The sequence below is a fragment of the Triticum aestivum genome, chromosome 4D (assembly GCF_018294505.1).
Source record: "Triticum aestivum cultivar Chinese Spring chromosome 4D, IWGSC CS RefSeq v2.1, whole genome shotgun sequence".
NCBI classification, from domain to species: domain Eukaryota; kingdom Viridiplantae; phylum Streptophyta; class Magnoliopsida; order Poales; family Poaceae; genus Triticum; species Triticum aestivum.
This window is the reverse complement of record NC_057805.1, coordinates 135,405,765-135,425,084: the sequence shown is the minus strand read 5'-3', so window position 1 is coordinate 135,425,084 and position 19,320 is coordinate 135,405,765. Positions and strand designations below refer to the sequence as shown.

At 43.8% G+C, this 19,320-nt stretch overlaps 1 non-coding gene across 1 annotated transcript; it reads right to left on the bottom strand.

Annotated features, from left to right (window-relative positions):
• Positions 1-8,013: 8,013 nt before the first annotated feature.
• TRNAP-UGG (transfer RNA proline (anticodon UGG)) lies at positions 8,014-8,088 on the bottom strand. Its single transcript has one exon. It is a non-coding gene; the product is annotated as a tRNA-Pro (tRNA).
• Between the last annotated feature and the right edge of the window lie 11,232 nt (positions 8,089-19,320).

The window sequence follows — 19,320 nt, the reverse complement described above, 5'->3', positions numbered from 1 at the left end:
GATAGGATTTCTGTTGGCTTCATCGGGAGGCTCGCGTAGTTTGTTACGTCAACTCCAAAAGGATAAGTTGCATTGGAATCGAGAAAGTGTCGTTCATAATTGCATAAAAGGAGTCAAAATAGTGGCTGCGGCGCGTCGAGGGTCAACCTTTGATATCGAATAACCTTTCGAGCCTTCCCCAATGGATCTATATCCTCCTTTGAAACCAATAGAAGTTCACTGACCATCCCTGTCAAACATAACCCAAGGTAGGATCGAGAGGAGAAGAATAAGACTCTTGCTAGTATCATAACCTCTCGATGGGAGAATGAAACCATTAGATTAGTGGAAAGAAGAAAGAATGGGAAGATTTTAGACGAACCACATTTCCAAGAGATTGATGTCTACTCCGTGTCCTGTAACCTTGAATCTAGTGGAAGAAGAAAAAGCTAGTTCCACTTCAACGCTGTTATCTGCATCGGGCGATACTCCTTCAACGAGAGTGAGTCGCTTAACACGGAACCACTTTCAGAAGCTTTATTGAGTTTTGATAGTTGCGAAGATCCGAGTCCAGCTAGTTACGAAGAAGGGCAGACTACCCTATTCCCATCCCTACAGACAGACTAGCTAAGCGTGGTAGTTGAGTGAACGGGCTATCAAAAAAGGTCTCGTTTTATCCTCTATCGAGGCAGGATAGTATTATTATACCTAAAAGAAGGGTTCTAAAACAGTTTAGAGAACTAATCTGGGTCTATTAGCCACTGGTATCTAAGTGGTACTCCCATGCCTGCGATAATAATATCATCATATACCTCGCCAGGAGGTACTTAAAGGTACGATCTAGGTGAAAGAAAACTAAAAATCATGAAGTTCCCCGGTGAATCTTTCTCTCGGCAAAGCAGAACAAGAAGCAGCAGAAAGCAAAACAGTATAAGGGTCGTTCGGAGTTCCAGGCACAAAACAATTCTACAGAACTGGGTATACCAAACAGTTGATCAACAAGGCAAATGTCCACTAAACCAGCTAAACGGCTCACGAATTGTTTGGAATGCGACGGAAAATGTGATCTCCCAGCAATATCTCGAGTCCAAAACCTCACCCATCTACATATATCATCATCTGCGGCAAGAACATAGCAACACCAAAATCCTACCAGCAACTGCTGCAATGAACCCTCCTCAGACAGCCAACCATCGACGGTGTCAGACTATGATTCAGTTGCTGTACTACTCCTCTTTGTTCTGTTTCATGTTTTTGGCGGTTTCGTTCTTGTGTCTGAGTCCGAAGAAGACGGTGGATGTTGATCCAGTAGCAAAATTGTGCTTCCTGTTGCAGGATTTATGTATCGTGCCATGCGTAGATACGGACGACATGGAAAAAATCCAGGTTTATGTATGACATGCTCTTTCCTTCCTTCATTCTGTGATGCACAGAGGTGGCAGAGTCTTGTTCCTGGAGTCGCTCACAACTTTTGGGAGCACCGAGATCCTGAATAAGATGCTGCACGAATTGGCTAAGGTGTTGGGAGCCCCCAATACAGAAGGACGATGCGGAAAGGTATGGTGGGAATACAAACAGGCCTGGACAGAAGAAGTAGACGAAAGACCTCTAGGCCGTGTCATCATTCTCAATCCTGAAAAGAGAGCGCACATCCTGAGGAAGGCGCGTCATGCAAAGGTTCCCATTTTTTTCCTTAGTTGACCCCGTGTTTCTATCGGATCCTAAGCTTCATCGGGACAAGCGCATAAACCATCCCATCCCGGTAAAGGGGACAGAGCAGCTCAGCGGGCTAATCAGTGACCTCATCTACCCAAAGACTTTATTTCTGCTGTACTTTCTTAAGCAATAGGAATCAGAATTTCGTAGGTAGAGGGGGCCAAGGTGCCAGAAACATGGATTTCATGGAAACAAGGTAATCCGTAGATGGTAGCAGATGTTCCGCGGGATCAGATATCCTCCGTCTTGTCTCTGCATTCAAGGAATGCTTGTAGCTGTGCTAGGCATGAGAAGAACTCTACAATACGATTTCTACGATTGGTACCAGATTGGAATTCATTCTCGGAACTCTCCTCTAGAGAATGGCCTGGCTAAAGAGAGTGATAGATCCATCATGTCGTGTGGAAACTAAAGCTAGGCGCCGCGATTCGTCCTCAGCCGTATTCTCATTATGGGAAAAGGTATGGCTCGTTCTGGGAAACGATCAGTAGTAGTGGTGGATGGCAGGTATGGAAGGATCCCGGCAAGTTCCTATCTGAGATTACCACCGGCCCTGCCCTGAGCTGACTTCTTTGCTAGTAGTGAAGTGCGTTTTCGCTTAGCTGGAACAGTCCATAATCCGATTTGACCTCGGGAGCCTGTCCACGGATCTGATCAAAGTATGATTCCCTAGTGCCAAAAGTCCTAAAGCCTATGGCGCCAAGCATGGGGAGTTCGCGGAGAAGAAAAACTCTATTTCACTATGGGCCAAAACTAGTGTTTTTTCGGATTTCTAGTCTAGTTTAAGTGCAGGGCTAGAGAGTTCTCTTCCAGTATTCTTAGCTGACTATCCGCTTACTTGACTCGAACAAATAGCTTTTGTTTCCACAAGGCAGATCCCATTCCTCGAATGCAAAGGACAAGAAAGACGGATTCTGGCTGGAAGGAAGGGTTCTCGTATTGGTTCTTCTCGTGCGCTACTTCCTTGTGCTGTGCCAGATTGGAATTGGTATCGGAATCCTGGTTGGTAGAAGGAAGCTCGGGTATTGCTTATTGTTGAAAGCACTCATTTGTTCCGGCCCGTGAGTTGAAAGCACTCGTTTGTTCCGGCTCGTGATGTGTCTGACGCATGCATAGAATCAAGATCTATTGAGACCAGGATGTTTGTTTCTTCCTCGAAACAAGAGATACACTCTGGCTTATTTGCATTCGACCGGAGAACCTCACTTATCAACTGCCCTAGATTGGATCTACTTACGATTTGAGAAACTGGCTCCAGAACCCCTGTTTTTGATGCAGAATTGGTGGTTCCTTCTCTTTTTCGTGATTTCATCCATAAATCAATGGAAAGAGCACTTTATTCAGTGAATTGACATGTTCCTGATGCTTTTACAGTAGCAGCAGTCTCGGTAGCAGAAGTAGATCCGACTGTAGATACCGGGATCATATCACCACTATTGACTATTTCAATTCATTCACATCTGCTCGTATCAATCAAAGTTTCCTATCAAGCAATCCCAGCAGCAATCAAGTTGGCACCCACTATATAAGATGCACTATTTCCTGATCTTGTCCCAAACCCAACTCGGCACTTTTAGACCTGGCCTGGACCCCTCCCTTCTCCGACAATATATGCAACCTTAAAGAAAAGAGACCACTCTCAGAACGACCCTTCGGAAAGCCCCACAACAAGCTATCCCAGAAGAAATTGTATAACTTGGCCAAAGTATTCACTTCCAGTTCCCTTTGCAATAAGATCACAGTAGATACTATTTAGAAGGCTCATTCTCTTGTCTACAAAAAATAGATGTGTGCTTACTTCTTGGAGATTGACTCCTGCTGGTAAGTGCACACCCTCAGTAGTATCTCTATAGACTTTATAGAGTATTTCCAATTGATAAATGATTTGTTCTTTAAGAACATCTTTGGATATATCAGTTACTTGTGTTTCAACATTAATAGCATTTATGTGATGGATCATCCGGCCAGCCCTAACGGCGACAAGAATAGCTATCGACAATGACAAACCCAATGATACAATATACTAAAATATAATCGTTTCCATAAAAATCTGCCATCATTTTTTGAGTCATACTTGCCCCTTAGCGGACTCACTCTTGTCTTGCTTCATCTAAGGAGTGATAAGTGCCAGGAGTCTGCCTCTAGCATCAATACATGTCCTAGTTACGAACAAAGAAGCGGCGCTGTCTCCTTAGCGTTAGCGGCCTTATGCCTATTTCAGTGTACGCCCGTGTCAATATGTCTAGACTTACCTATACCCATGCTTCCTTCTTCTTTGACTAGCTTGCTTCCCCTATCAAATAGAATGGGAATGACTGTGTGCTTGGCCATCGTTAGTAAGCCCGCGTAGGGTAGGACCATCATCGAGCAAATGTTCCTTCAAAGGCGCGGAGCGTGCTATGGCAGATTTTCATCCCGCAAGAGGATGCGCCTAACTAAAACGCCGAAAGGCAGTGCAGCCCAATCCGTTGCTTTGCTTGGTGGGTCCACTTTTTGAAAGTTTCTTTGTTCGTAACATTAGTAGTTACTCACTGCATTAGTAGTTACTCACTGGGTGGGTGCACCAACGGCTTTCTAGGAATTTGAGTTGCTCAATACGGACGGAAAGATTCTTTCGTGAAATAAAAGAATGGCAGCGGCAGGTTGATGAGGGAAAGGAAACTAGATCTTTTTCTATGGTATGGCCTGGGTGGCCTAAGAGAAATCCCGAGATATGAAGGAGCCGATCAATCTACCCGCCCGAGGTAAGCTTGCTCCTCACTTGAGTTGAAGCTGCCTCCGCTCCCTGCCGTCATACAGATTGATTTACTTTATCTTGACATACGCTACGCATATATTTGCTAGAGATATCAATCGAAATAGTAGCTTTCTGAAAATAGAAATCGATATATCCATGGTATTGAATGGACAAGAATTGAATGGGATTGTGGCACCCAGTGATACACTACGCCATGTTACGAACAAAGAAATGATCAAGAATTTCATTATGGCATGGCGCTATAGGCCATCGATTCGGTTATAGGAGTAGACACGGGCAATGGCAAAGAGGAACATTTGGATGGACGACCTCCAAGACACGAGTCACTACTTTAGAACTACGTTATTCCCTGGCGTGAGGTACACATCCGGGGTTGAAGAAGGGATGCATATCAAATAAATGTGATCTAGATCCCTTTAACAGATTAGCAGCATCTTCGCATTCCGAGCCGAGACTATTATGATTACCTACCGAATTGGAGGAATCAAAGATCCTTACTTGAGGAACTTAACTGGCACTCTACTGATTGGACTTTACCGACTTCAGAAACCAGACAAGATTCTATACCGAGCTGACCTATCAACCAGACGGACTTGAACAACTGACCTGTCTGCTATTGTTATTGCCAGGCCTCCAGACCATACCAATTAACAGAGTTAGAAACCGGACCAGAGCTATTAACCGACTTGACGTGCTTTCCTGACTGACTGACCGGACAGACCAATCCAACGAACTGACTTTGCTAGCTTATCGAGCCGAGGAGACAAGACGGATCCATATAAGGATACCAGCAACCCGAAGAGAAGAACCCCAGTTTATTAGAGAGATCCGTTCTATTTCACTAGTTGGGTTTCTGTCTCGGCCTGGCATCTTTGGACAAGAATAATAAGTATAAGTAGCAGCTTCCTATTCCTTAGTACTTTCCTGTAGTGTAGTTTCTCAAACCAGTGCTTTTCCTGGAATGGATAGAATTCCTCAACTCTAGGAAACCTGTTATGACAAATTCCGTATAATATGCAAAATTCCGTTTTCATATAAAATAAATAAGTAGATTATCTCTGGACCGGAAATCGAAACCCTGGAAACAAAAGACAGGACAGGTATGAATCACTAAACCTGAGAGCTTCCTTCTCTTCTCCCAAAGCCAACTCTGGATTTTCCTCCTTCCGGTAAAGTCAGAGTGATGCTATCTCTCCTCTCCCCGGCCCTCCGGGATGAAGAATGTCCAACATCCTCTTCTTGGATACCAGATTCCATCCTTATCCACCTGGCTAGAAGCTAGCTAGAAGATCGAATTTCTTGGAATGAGTATCTTTGAGGTGTTTACGTAACTCATCCAGTCCAGAAATAGCTTGACCTGTCCAATTTCGAACGAATCAAGATATCCTATCGTTCCGGTAGCTATAGTAGCTATCTGTTCTTCCACTGGGAGAAGGTTTGATTGGGATTGTTTAAGCAATTCCCGTCATAAAAAGAATGGATTCTGGCTAGTTTTATCGAGAGCAGAGGCGAATAATAGGCTTGTCACTCTGCGAATTGAGCTAGTTCCTATTTGGATTTTCCAGCTACTTGTTTCATTGCTTTAATTTGAGCCGCTGATCCTACTCTGGAAAGTGAAATACCCACATCAATAGCATGTCGAATTCTGGCATGGAATAGATCCGCAGATAAGATGATTTGTCCATCTTGGAGATGACATTAGTTGGAATATAGGCGGAAACCACTCCAGTTGGGCATACTCTCTTCGCCTAAAAGAGAATTGCATTGAGTGGCTCCTTCTAAAAGGTGTGAATGCCAATCAAATCAACCCTATCCTGGTGGAGAATAGAGATCCACCCACCCACCTTCTATATTCTCCCATCCCCGAGGGAAGACCACGCACGGCCGAGAATGAAGTGTCTCGTATTCAGCAGCTCCCCTAAGTCCTAACGTTAGTGGAAAGAGTAAGATAAGAAAGCTTAAGAGTGGTAGCCCACAGACCAAATATGAGAAGTGATGTTTTGAAAGCTTCTTATTGAGTCTAATACTATCCTTTTGAAATTCTTGGTCCTCAGATCTGATACCATAACCAGCATCTACATGCTCATGCCGCAAACTATCACATAGGTCCTATTTCAGGTTCATTTACTTTCTCAAATAAGTAACTTTGTCTAATGTTCCCCGAACGAGTAGTTAAAACAACCACCCCCTGATCCGAAAGGAATGGGTGTTCCTGAGGCTTATTCAAAGGGCTTTCTAGTGAGTTAATGGGGAATGAGGGTATCACCCATAACCAGTTTGAAGATGCACAAATTCTGTTCTTGTCAAGGAGGGGGATTAGCTACACAACCAAGGAAGGCCTTTTTAGATTATTAATATTCTGACTGCTTTTCACTCTTGTCTAGATCTTGCTTTTGCTTAGAGGGCAGGCCGCAGGACAAAGCAAGAGCTTGAATGCGAGGGGCGCAGCGAATGTTTGCTTGGAAGGAGCCTGTGAGCCAGCGATAATTAGACCCGTTAGTTAGTAGGAAGAACTTGAAGTAGGGACAACTTGAATACTCCGCCTGTGTCTAATCATCCACTCGACCAGCCAATGAAACGAATTGAGATGAAAGTGATCGAAAGTTATCTCCCGTAGAAGGAGCTATGTTTGCGAAGGATCGAAGAGAGCGTTGAGGGCGCTAGCAACAGCGTGTTTGTTTCAACACAAGAAGTGCCGATCCAAGCTTTAAGAACTCAATCGTCCGTCTGACCGAATCACTCGTTTATGGCTCTGATTCCAAGTCAGGGTTTAAAACAGCGGTGACGCAGCTAGTTGAAAAGTTTTTACTTGGAACACCAGACATGAGGGCCAGCTACAAAGACAGCTAATGATATCAAAGTTGACGAAACAAGAGAGTTTCATTCAATTCTTTTCAGAGTGTACGCCTATGATCAATAGTTCCTTATGTAAAGGATCTTTCCCTTCTCATATTCTATTCGAGAGTTCTCAGTATTTAGCAAAGCCGTTCCTATCTAACGGAGGGCTATTGGATCAAATGAAAAAACATTGTTGAGAAATAGTAGCCACCCGAAGTAGAGGGAATCCAACCTTGCCCAGTCAATGCTCAAGTGGCCCAAAGAAGCAATCTGAAAAGGGAAGAGCTTGTTCTGAAGGAACCGCACTCAAAGGTAATGTTTACTTTATCAAATCATTCTTACTCCTTGGTTACCCCTGATGAAACGAGCCTATTCATTTGACCATTCACTAGTTTGTAAACTGCGCCTACTTCATGCACAAAACTCCGCTCTACTGGAGGCTTGGCATGCTCGAAAAGAAAAAAAGCGGAGTCAATCTTTTCAAATTCCTCGCGAACAGTACCGAGGACTTGCGGCGTGTAGTTGCTTGCGTGAGATTTCTCAAGATTGTAGAAAGGGGTTTTCAAAACAGGTTCCTTCCGTCTGAGAGGCTTTGCAATCCAACTCAGTCTCCTTTGTGTGCGCGCACACGCAAGCCAAGTTTCACTTTTAATACCCCTGCCTTCCCGACAACGGATAGGCTGCGGGGCTTTGCACTTCGTCCCCATTGTGTGAATACCACATCAAGGTGACAGGATTCGAACCTATGGCCCTCTGTACCCAAAACAGATGCGCTGACCAGACTGCGCTACACCTTGTCCCCCCCCCCTCAGAACATATGGATCTACCCGATCGATGAAGAAAAGAACCGCAGCGCTGTCGCCCACCCCGCTTTGGGCACGGGGAGGCGAGAACCACCGCTTTTAGGAAAGAAGCCTACAATTTGATTCTCGTCTCCTTTCACTTGCATTTTATTTCGTTCAGTCTCGTTCTAAGAGTGGAATCAAACCACTCACTCCGTTTGGATTTTGAGTCCAAAGGGCCCAGCCAGCGAAAGAGGATTTACAGTCCCACGCAGCCTGCCAGAACCTTTTTCTTGCTTGATTTTTATAGGATTTTTTGAGAAACTAGCGTGAAAGCCGTTGCACGTTAGCGCATCCGTGTTCTTTCTTGATTTTTATACGATTTTCTGAAGTGATCTGTCCAACTAAGTAGAAAAGGACACTAGAGTGTGGCTACACGTGGTATAGGGCTGCTCGTCCTGCCTGGTGTTGAGAAATGACATCCAATCTTTCGGTACCTAGAATATATTTTAGGTGGATAAACTTATTTTTGATCAGCATCAATGGGAGATCTGATGTTTTAGAATGACCTTCCCCCGATCAGAGAAGGGGCTTGGTCTGGAACGGATTGAGACGGAAAGCGGTAATCAATCGCCGCGTGGTGGAACGCTTGTTGGAGAAGGGTAAGCGCCTCCATGTCGTAGGGGTGGGTAGGCCAATAGAAGACTAGGGAACTTAGCCTAGCCACTCAGTTCTGCCCAGAGCCAAGTCTATTTAGTGTCAGCGAACACATACCACTATCTATATATAGGTTTTTCTTTTTCGTAGAGCTTGTCGCTTAGGTCCTTGGACCCTTCCTTCATGAAGCTTGAGGAAGCACTCACTTTTCTATCCACGGCATTCTTGGTTCTGCACTTAGTCTTGAACCTATGTTGGTTTGGGACGTCAATCTAATTCGTCAGCGATGTGTGCCGCGTACTATGATTGCTTTGTTCTTGCTGTCAAATCCCAGTCTATCTTTCACTGAGCTTCCTTCGCTTGGAATTCAAAGTCCAAAAAAAAAGAAAGAAAGCGTACTGTGAGGGATGAATGATCAAATGTCTGAGGGTGTCATTGAATATCATGGGGTACGAACTTCTAAGGTCATGGCGTAGGGTATTGGATAGGCTGGTCCGCTGGTCGAAGTCATTGCAGGGTGTGCTACGGACAGCTATTGTTTCAGGGCATTTCCTTTCTCTCGTCATCACGCCAACATACACAAGGCTTGCCTTCACAGGGCCCCACCTTGACTTGCCATCATGGCTACACTCTTTTCATCAAAGAAACTCTTCTTAACAAGACCCCTTGGTCCCCACAACGAAGTTCCTCCATAGAGAACCCAACTGCACAGCACCATCGCAAAGGTTTCTTCGTAACTCGATTAGTCTCACTCAAGAGAACTCATCTACATGGAAGGTCTTTTAAGTGCTAGTTGTAACCGCACAGAAGTTCTACGCCCTCAACTACACCAGGATGCCCCCTGCAGTAGCATCACAACTTTTCTCACCATGGACAGCTCGCCAGTCTTCTTGCATCAGCCACACCTAATTACAAATGACCTTGGCCTCTCCATGCTCGTCATTTACATTTAAACTGCACACCCCCTTGTTGAGGTCTTACTCCAAAGGTACGGCCTCTAGCACATGACCATTCCTCACTCAAGTCATTGACACCCTCGTCGATGTATGTGTTGAAAGAAGAAATTCCACTATCTCTCAAACGAAATGAGGTTTTTGAACTCCTATATAACAGAGTTTCATTGATGCCAAAGGGGGTTTTCCTCAAACGATTCGAACCAGAATAAAATAAAATAAAGAATGAAAGAGTCAATCTATCTTAGTCAAGGCGCTCGCTCTGCCACAAAGGGAGGCACTGGCAAAATCTAAATAGAAAAGAGATGTTTCCAATTAAACCATAGATGTCCACTTCATACTTATAGTATTCTATTTCGGCTTGCTTGGGTTCATTCAAGGCATCTTCATATCTATTAAAGAAATCATCAGCTCCTAATTAGGTCCCCCAAGGCGAGCGAAGTGACGTTTTTATTTCTCTTCCTCCGGTCAGAAAAGAAAGATTTATAGGACCGGATGCATAACAAGAAAAGACAGAATAGTAGTGGTGCCTGCGTGCAAACAATCTTAGAACTGAGCTCTTGTAAAGGTGGGCGTTCCTACGCTCAAAGCCCATATCTCAGATGCATGCCCATTGGAATAGCCCATCACCAGGATGAAATTATCCATTTAGCGCAGTTCCCCTTTCCTCTCTTCTTATATCAACTTCACATCCTAAACACCAAAAGGAAGGGAGAAGCAAACTCGACCTGGTGGTTTTTTATCATTTCATTGACCTTCAAACCGCTCTTGCCCTCCCCTTTCACTTTCTTTCCTAAATGTGTGACTGATACCAATCCCTATGTTGTACACTCTTCCACTAACTAGAGAGAACCATGCATGAAGTAGAAAGAACCAATTACAAGTGTTCATAGTGGTCTAATAAAATCAACCCTGACTGTGAAGGTTCCTAGTGTTGATACCAGTTCTTGGAGATAATGGAAGGAAGCAACAAAATAGAGAGAGGATCAAGTGTAATCTTAACTACATCTCAGCTCTTATACAAAAGCTTATGTTACAATACATGGTACCAGTCCAATTTATAGAAAATAGCAAACCGACACAAAGTCATTATCGACTCAAGTAACAACTATTTCGATTTTGTTCACAGCTCATTCCTAGCTAAGACATAACGGCGGGTAGGCAAACAAATTGATTCAGGTCAATACAATACTCTTCTTCGAACTTGCAAGCTTGGGACACAAGCGTAAACTGAAAAAGAAGTAAGACCAGGTACACTACTAAACATAAGTATAAAGAGGTGGAAGGCTGGCTGTGCTTGTGCTGACCTACAGGTCTGTCCCAGCATACAGTATCGAAAAAGACTGTCTCTTATTTTTGATTTGTCTGAATCAGCGTATATTAATAATACTACTTTATCCAGTCAATAATGAATCGAAAGGTCGTCTTTAATTCAAAACTGCATAAGCAAGCAAGGAACGGAAGGCATGCTAACTACACTACTAGAGTCAAGGAAAAAAAATACACTACAAACCAAACTACTTGAGTAAGAATCAAAGCTTATTGAAGATGCTAGAAAATCTATGAACAAGTACCAGGTTAGTAATTCAATTGTGATATCTTCTGTAGCGTTTTCTCTCTGTTGCTATTCTCAGCACTTTTGAAAGTATCTATGCAAAGGAATTAGCATTAAGAATAGCTTGGTTTGGTGCAAATGTAATATAAAAAAGGCATTCCCCTATATGCCGTTAGATGTACTGCAAAAAGGTCAAGTTAAAGAAATATTAGGAAAATTGTTTCGGCTGTCTGTGCTATCATTTTTCTGGAAGCTTTTAAGCCTGTTGTCCAGATGCTGCTGCCTCAAAGTAGTTCTTTTAAATTGTTTTCTTGTGGTCTTGTTCTCTGTATTGTTTTTGGAAACAAAGTACTCTGTATTGTTCATGTGCTGAACTTCATAGTTGGAGGTAGCACAGCAGCAGCAGCTACTCTCACCAGGTGCCTTTCGCCAAGGATACCGTCAACCGATTAAACCTTTGCTAATGGTGGAATTGCCAAACCTTTGCCCATGCCGAAAAAGAAGCCAAGTCCGATTCAATAATTACCTTTCTGTTGTCTCTATCTTTGGACTGAATCAGAATCAGAAGAAAAGCAAGGCTATCCTTCGTTGCACACCTAATGGAAAGCACTAGCTAGATTTCCGATGAAGGAAGCCATCTACTAACCGGAATACTACAGCATTGGACAAAACTAGGGACTTCGAAAACGAGGATAGTTTGCCAGGTAGGGATACCGTTGTTCGAATTGAAAAAAAGATACCTTTCCCCAGAGAGATAGGATTTGAAAACAAACCATTCATGAAACTCATGCAGGAGCATGCGGTGGTCACACTAATGGACATGCGCTAGCTAAGAGAACTTCTTAAGTTAGGGTACTTACTATTGGCTGGCTTACTATGGGGAAGGGGAGAAGGCAAGCCGCGTATGGATTGATCCCTAATTCAGTTCTTTTTTCGGGTTTTCTTTCCATCTCACAACTTCCATTTCTTGAGCCGACCTTGCCCGCTGGAGGTATGATTTCGATCTTTGAATCGAATTGGATTTTTTGTCTTAAAGTGAGGGCGATGAGTGGGGAAGGAAGCTGACGATTTTATTAGTGTGTAAGGTGGCCCCGAGAGCTGAACCAAAGCCGGCCGTTTCGAGACCAGGGAGCTTTAATAGTTTCTACTTAAACTATGTGTTCAGCTATGTGTTCAGATTATGCTATTTTATTAGTAGCTTTCGGTCTCGATTCGCCCTTACCTCAGAGGGATCAACTACTTCGCTTAGGCAAAAGATTGAAAAAGTCTGTATCTGTCTACATGTGCCTCCGTCTATGTTACCCCTTCCCCGGAAAGGAGATTATACGTTTAGTAAAAAATGGGAATAAAAAATCAAAAAGAAAGAAGAGAAAGAACTGGGAGTTGGCGCCTACATAACAGGTAGCTTGCTTACCAAGCCGTCCTGGCAAGCTCCTACAGTTCTCTTATTACTCTTGACTTGACTTATTAATAAGAAAACTACTCACTAACAAAATGAAAGACGATCTAGAATCTACCCAAGAAGATGGAGAATCCCACATACGAGAAAAGGTCACAAATGGAGTTGAACCAAGTAACATTGCAAAGGCATAATGATAGTAGGGTCGGGATATCCCCGCCCTCCGAACCGGACGTGAGGGTCTCCCCTCATCCGACTCTCCGCAGGGGAATCTCCACTCACTGCTTCCCCTAATATCCTCCCTTTACCACATCCTGGGGGTTTACAGGAGATCCCAGAGACTCGCTCGGAAAGGCTGCTATACCAAACATTATTACTTAACTACAAAGAAAGAAAAGACTATAGTAGTCACTAGACTGACTATAGTAGTCCGTCCGGCTGCTCTTGCTTAAATCATTACTCTTCATTCTCCCGTGCTCTAGCAATTGCGCTCCCTAGACCACTACCATTTAGTTAGGTAGGGACAATCAATCCATAGTTATGGGAATAACGAAATGCATGGGGATAAAAAAATAGAAAAATGAAGATTTTCTATGAAATCCTTTCTTTCCATAGATGTATCTGGTCTGAGACAGTACAGTACCCTACGAGAGGAATGCAATGGGATGGATGGTAGAGGGCTGCCTGCGCCCAAAAGCGATGATTCACTTGTCCCCTTGTCTATAGGGACCTTGTGGCATACAACCGCCATGACTCCTGCGTTATAGCCGCCCCTTTCTCTCTTTCTTTTGACTGCCTCGTGGACGGACGAAAGAAGGGAAGTTACAGAAGGGGGCAGTGAAGGCTCGCCAAGTAGACAGCATGCCCCCACCCCGTCAGTCCTGTGTTGCCGTAGCGTGCCCTACTTCAATAAGGTATTACCTCGCCGATTTTAAAGGGGGTGAGATTGGATTCATTCACTTGCATTCCTGCTAGCACTACAAAAAGCTCCGGTCTTAACGCCCCTACGGAAGCTGTGCAGCCTTTCCTCGGGTTCGTAGAGTCGGGTTTCCCGTTTACCCACAACGGAGGAGCCGCCCCCACCAACCAAAGCAGGTAGGCGGCCACGGTTCATAACGCACTCTTCGCACAACAGATCCACTTTGAAGTTGACTTATTCGCTCGACCAATCGTCGGAATGTGTACGAGATACCATAAGGTCCCAATATCTCAATAGCATCCTTGTCTAAAGCTTCGAATGAGACTGAATATCCAAAACGCAGGAACGATCTGACTAGAAAGTCATTCAAAACTTGATCGAAGAACCAGCGTATATTGAAGAAGCTATAGAGTCGATTACAAAAAGTACTAGTTTGAAAGGCTCGTTGGAATTGATCCGCTACGAGATTTACATTATACGCTAGAGAAGCACCTGAAGAACTAAACAGAATAGGTATTAGTTTTGTAATGGTTGGGCCAGCAAACTCGGATTCGGCAAGAATCTCATTTTTTGGTAGTATGAAGGGGGAATTGGCCCAAAAATTGGATAGGGGTAAAGACGCAGCCGGGTGCCGGCAGCTTATTCAAGTGCCCCCCGAACCGCGCGAAATGGTCGCCTATTACACGGCTCACAAACTCTGCCTGGGGTGGGGCTGCCTATTATTCGTAGGCGGTACGTATGGCGCATGCAGGGCCTCGGTTTGCTGCGTGGACTGTCTATGCATTTCCTACAGAGTGTAATGGAACCCAGCTCAGCTCCGCCGAGCCAAAAGAAAAGAACAGAACAGCCGGAGGCAAAGAGTATAGTATAGCCAAGCGGCTTTCGTCGTCCGTAAAGGACCTAACGGAAGACCGTGCTCCGAAGTGTGAACTTCGAGTTTTGTTTTAAGAACACTTGGCCTTACCCCTTCATTTTGAGCCATGTCTATGTAGAATCGGCAAGATTGAACCGAGGCCCGCCCGGGCACCGCCGGGGGACAACCAGACCAACCAGTAGGCTTTCTTTCCGAAGTTACCTCCCGGGGCCCTTAAATCATTGAATTCATAGGCATAGGGGCATCCCAGGCAGTGGTTCATTCAATGAGAAAGAAAGACAGGAGGGCAGGATTCATCATGTCGGGCTAATTCATTCTGGGAAAAAAGGGGGAAGGGAGTCACCTGAGCTATGCGAAGGGAAGGAAGTCGTGGGCTGAGCCGGAGGTCACTTTTCCCGATCCATCCCGAAGGGTTTTTTCCCTCTCTCGCCCCATCATCGTACCCAGTCCTGCTATCGGCTCAGCCCTATCTATTCATCTCTTTTTTTACATGGAGATTTTCTGGATCTCTCTTGTTCATAGATCTTGAAAGCGGATCAATAGAAATTTCTCAAAGGATCTATCTATAGAAAGATCTATATCTCTATCATCATCTATCTCTATATCTAGATATGGAAGAACCCTCGAAGCCTGTCCCCGACGACGATGCCCCCTGGGCGAAAGGAAAGGGGCCGCCATTCTATTTCTTTCCTCAATCGTTCCGATCATTTCTCTCATTCCCTTTTGTTTGTTTTTTCGGGTTGGTTCGTTTCCTCCTCCTATCTACGCAATTATCTGTCTTCGTTCGTTATCATCTTAGGCGAAAGGATAGGTATAAATTTTGTGGAGGGGCGGCTGTGAAAGGGCGATTCCCCCTTTTCCATTGAAGTAGGGAAGGGGGTGATTGATCTTTTTTTGAATCAGGCCTTACTGACCAAGTGGTGGTATAAGCTTCATTGCGGATGAAAAGAAGTCCTTGTGAGCGGAGCTACAAAAGGAAGTTCAAGCTCAAGAAATCCTCTCAATAGGGATTGGGCAAGCAAGCTGTTTGTTTATTTGATCTTACCCGGTTGTGAGACGGGACGTGAAGTCAACCAAGTACATGTGTGTTCATAGTGTCCCCGGCACCTTCCTCCTAGCTGAGTATGGATGCTGAAGTTAGCTGGAGTGTGGGGCGAGTGCGTGGTAGATGGAACTCCTATTTACCGCATTTCTTCTTGCACTTCCAACTTGAAGAGGAAGAAGCATGTCTCTTTGCATCTTCAATAGATAGGAAAAATGATCTTGACCTGAAGCCTTCGACCAAAGAAAGGGAGACTTGGTGAAGTCAGAGGTGGTTTTCCTTCCCTAGATTCATGGAAGGACTTTTTGAAGTTTGAGTGAGGAAGGAAAGTAAGGAAAGCGGGAAAGGTCTGATACATAGGAAAGGGTTGCGAGGCTTAACGATTTAGAATATAGCTGTTGAGGTGGCACCTGTTCCCCTGGGGCAGGGGTATATGCCCGTAGCTTTCTTCTGTCACTTCTTTCAGATCAATGAAGTGGAAAAGTAATAGAGTAAGGGACCCTTGTTTACAAAGAAAGCTGTCACTCCAAGAACTCGAAGTCAAGCATCTTCGGGAATATCTAGATTAGTCTTCAACTAGAGAAAGGATAGGAATCTCCTTTGCTGAGTTTTCTTCTCCAGCGGATGTAGCGGTAAAAGATTCTATTCTTTCCGTGGTCTAGTTGCGTCTTTCCTCTCCCTATCTAAAGAGCTCTATTAACATAGACCCTCTCCTGACTCTATCATTTTAAGAAAGCAGCAAATCCTTCTCTCTATTCTACTATCCGATCTTGTCTGTTGAAAATCGATCTGAAATATGGTCATATCTTCATTATCCCAATAGTAAACCTTCTTACTTCTCTTCGCATCTCGAAAGACGCAAAAGATCTGTTATTAGCTTATTTATAAGCTGTCGAAGGTCCTTAAAAGCCTTGATTTGTGGCTTACGGCTTACTTGCCTTTTTCCTTAAAGCCTATATAGACAGACATAGACTGAGGGCATTCTGGGCATCCATGCTCCTGGCAATGGCAAGATCCGAGATGTCAGTTGCTTGTCTTCAAGCCTCAACCTTATTCTGACTCCTACTAGGGCAATCAGGTTTAAGTTAAGCCCGAACAGCTTAGTTTTCCACTTCTCTTCTGACACAAGCTTCTTTGCCAAGCCTTCCCCATCAACTGGAAATCCAGTAAGAAAGGCAAGGGGCGCAACGGCAAGGCAATCTCAAATCATAATGGGAGTTTTAGGTTTATTTCACTACTAGAAAAAGGCCTACTAGTGGCGCACTAGTTTTGCCTACTAATGGCGCACTACTGGTGCGCCACTAGCATCACGCCACTAGTAATTTTTACTAATGGCGCACCGCTGGTGCGCCATTAGTATCTGGTATACTAATGGCGCACCAGTGGTGCGCCATTACTATCTGACTTAGTAATGGCGCACCACATAGAAGTGCGCCATTAGTAACAAATTTTTTTAAATACTTTTTCAGAAATATTTTTTTCAAAAAAAAAAGTTTTTCTAAATTTTTTTTAATTTTTTTTCAAAAATATTTTTTCAAAAAAATTTCAAATTTTTTTTCCAATTTTTTCTTAATCTCGGGTCACTATGGCTTAATCTCAGGTCAATATGCTTAATTTCAAGTCAAATCGCACTGAGTGGTCAAACTTCCCGGAAGGTCACCCATCCTCACACTACTCCAGCCCGAGCACGCTTAACTTCGCGGTTCTATCCAACCCCAGCAACACCTCACTTAACAGCCACTTGTTGATATATCTATCATATCAATCCTATTAAACCTTGTTGATGTCTAGGACTTTGTTCATATTCATGAGTATGATGAAATTTTGAAAAATATTTCAAACTTCCCTGTCATATTACGAATCATTTTTTGAAAAAAAATCCAAAAAAAATTCAAAACCAATATTTTGTTCTGTTACTAGTGGCGCACCTAGCAACCGGTGCGCCACTAGTAAGTTTGAAAATTTTTGAATTTTTTTGCCTCCAGATCTTGAAAGCCCCGTATCTTTTTTTCTGTTAGGTTTTTGAGGATTTTGAAAATGTTTAACGGGGTTCCCCCGGTTAAATTCGGATGTAATTTTCGAGTAGATGATTTTTCATATAAAAAACTTTTTCATCCGAGTTCGTATGCGAAAGTTATGCCCATTTTAAGAAATTCCAGAGAGATTTTGCAAATAAAGTCGAAATTCATATTTGTTAATTTTCCCAACAACTAGACCACATATCACATGGGAAACTTATTTTATTTTATTTTTTTGACATTTCCATCATTTTTTTATTTATTTTTTAAAACTGAAAAGGCGGTCCAGGGGGGGCATTCGGTGGAATGGGCCAAGTTACTAATGACACACCGTGGGGGTGGTGCGCCATTAGTAGTTCCACTAGTAATGGCGCACCACCCCAACCGTGCGCCATTAGTAGTTTTTCAAAAAAAATTGAAACAAAATTTGTAACAAAATTACTAATGGCGCACCTGTGAGTGGTGCGCCATTAGTAGTTCAACTAGTAATGGCGCACCGTGGGAGTGGTGCGCCATTAGTAGTTGAACTAGTAATGGCGCACCGTCCCACGGTGCGCCATTAGTAGTTTAAAAAATATAAATAAAAAAATTTGAAAAAAAATTTTGAAACATAATTACTAATGGCGCACCGTGGGATGGTGCGCCATTACTAGTTGAACTACTAATGGCGCACCATCCCACGGTGCGCCATTAGTTGTTTTGAAAAAAATTAAAAAAAAATTTTTACTAATGGCGCACCGTGGATGTGGTGCGCCATTAGTATTTTCACACTAATGGCGCACCAACACATGGTGCGCCATTAGTATTTAGTAATGGCGCACCACATGTACAGTGCGCCATTAGTGTCCATATTGGCTATAGCTGTTTTTGTAGTAGTGTTTAGATAGATTCGCCTTTGGGGTTGTTACAAAATCGGTTCTTCAAGAAGGAGCTCTTAGTACGGTGGATGCATCGAATGCAAGCTGTAAGGAAGAATAATTCTCTCAGCAGACAAGAATGAAATTCAATTAGTCCCACACTTCCCGCAAGAATCGAAGAAAGATGCCAATTCCGAAAAGCAGTTACAATAGCAATAGCAGTAGGAGTAGCATTAGCAATTAAGACCGTCAGGCCTCATTCGTCAAAGTAGCAGTCCTTAGGGGCTGAAAAAGAGCCCAGATTCCCCGCAACAGGCTTGGAAAGGAAGAAGACACGAAGGGAGGAGTTCCGCTTAGCGTTTGCTCCTCTTTGATAGAAGTAGCTCTTTTGTTTGCCAGAATGGCTTGTTAGCAAGAAAATGCCTTCTTAGGAAGTGAAGAAGAATACGCCTACTGGAGAATGCCCTCTTGTTGTTCTCGAAAGATGGAGGGGGGCTGATTTCACTAAGGAAAGGAACTGAACTAATGGACGAGGAGGAAGAGAATATAGAAAAATTGCCGACATTCAAGCATACTATAGATGTTCCAGAACTGCTAAAGGGAAGTTCTAGTAGAAAGGACAACTAAGCGAAAGGCCTTCTTAGAAAGGCGGAGTGATAGGTAATGCCCTATTTCCTAACAGTGAAATCTAAGATCAGACAAGAAAGAAGCTAAAGGCTAGGCAAAGAAGACGAGGGAAAAATCGTAGGTGAAAGCGTTGGGTTACCAACTCGGGTGGGTTCTCACACCAAAGTTCCTTTGTTTTGGGCAAGCCCAATTACAAACAAAAGAGAAGGTCGGTCCCGTACTCAAACCAAATCAGAAGGGCGGTACTCACTCGAATGGAAGAATCCCAGGTCGGTCCCATACCCGAACAAAGGCTAGACCGAAGGTCCCGTCCCACGGGTTAGGTGCTTAGCTGAAGGTGGAAGGC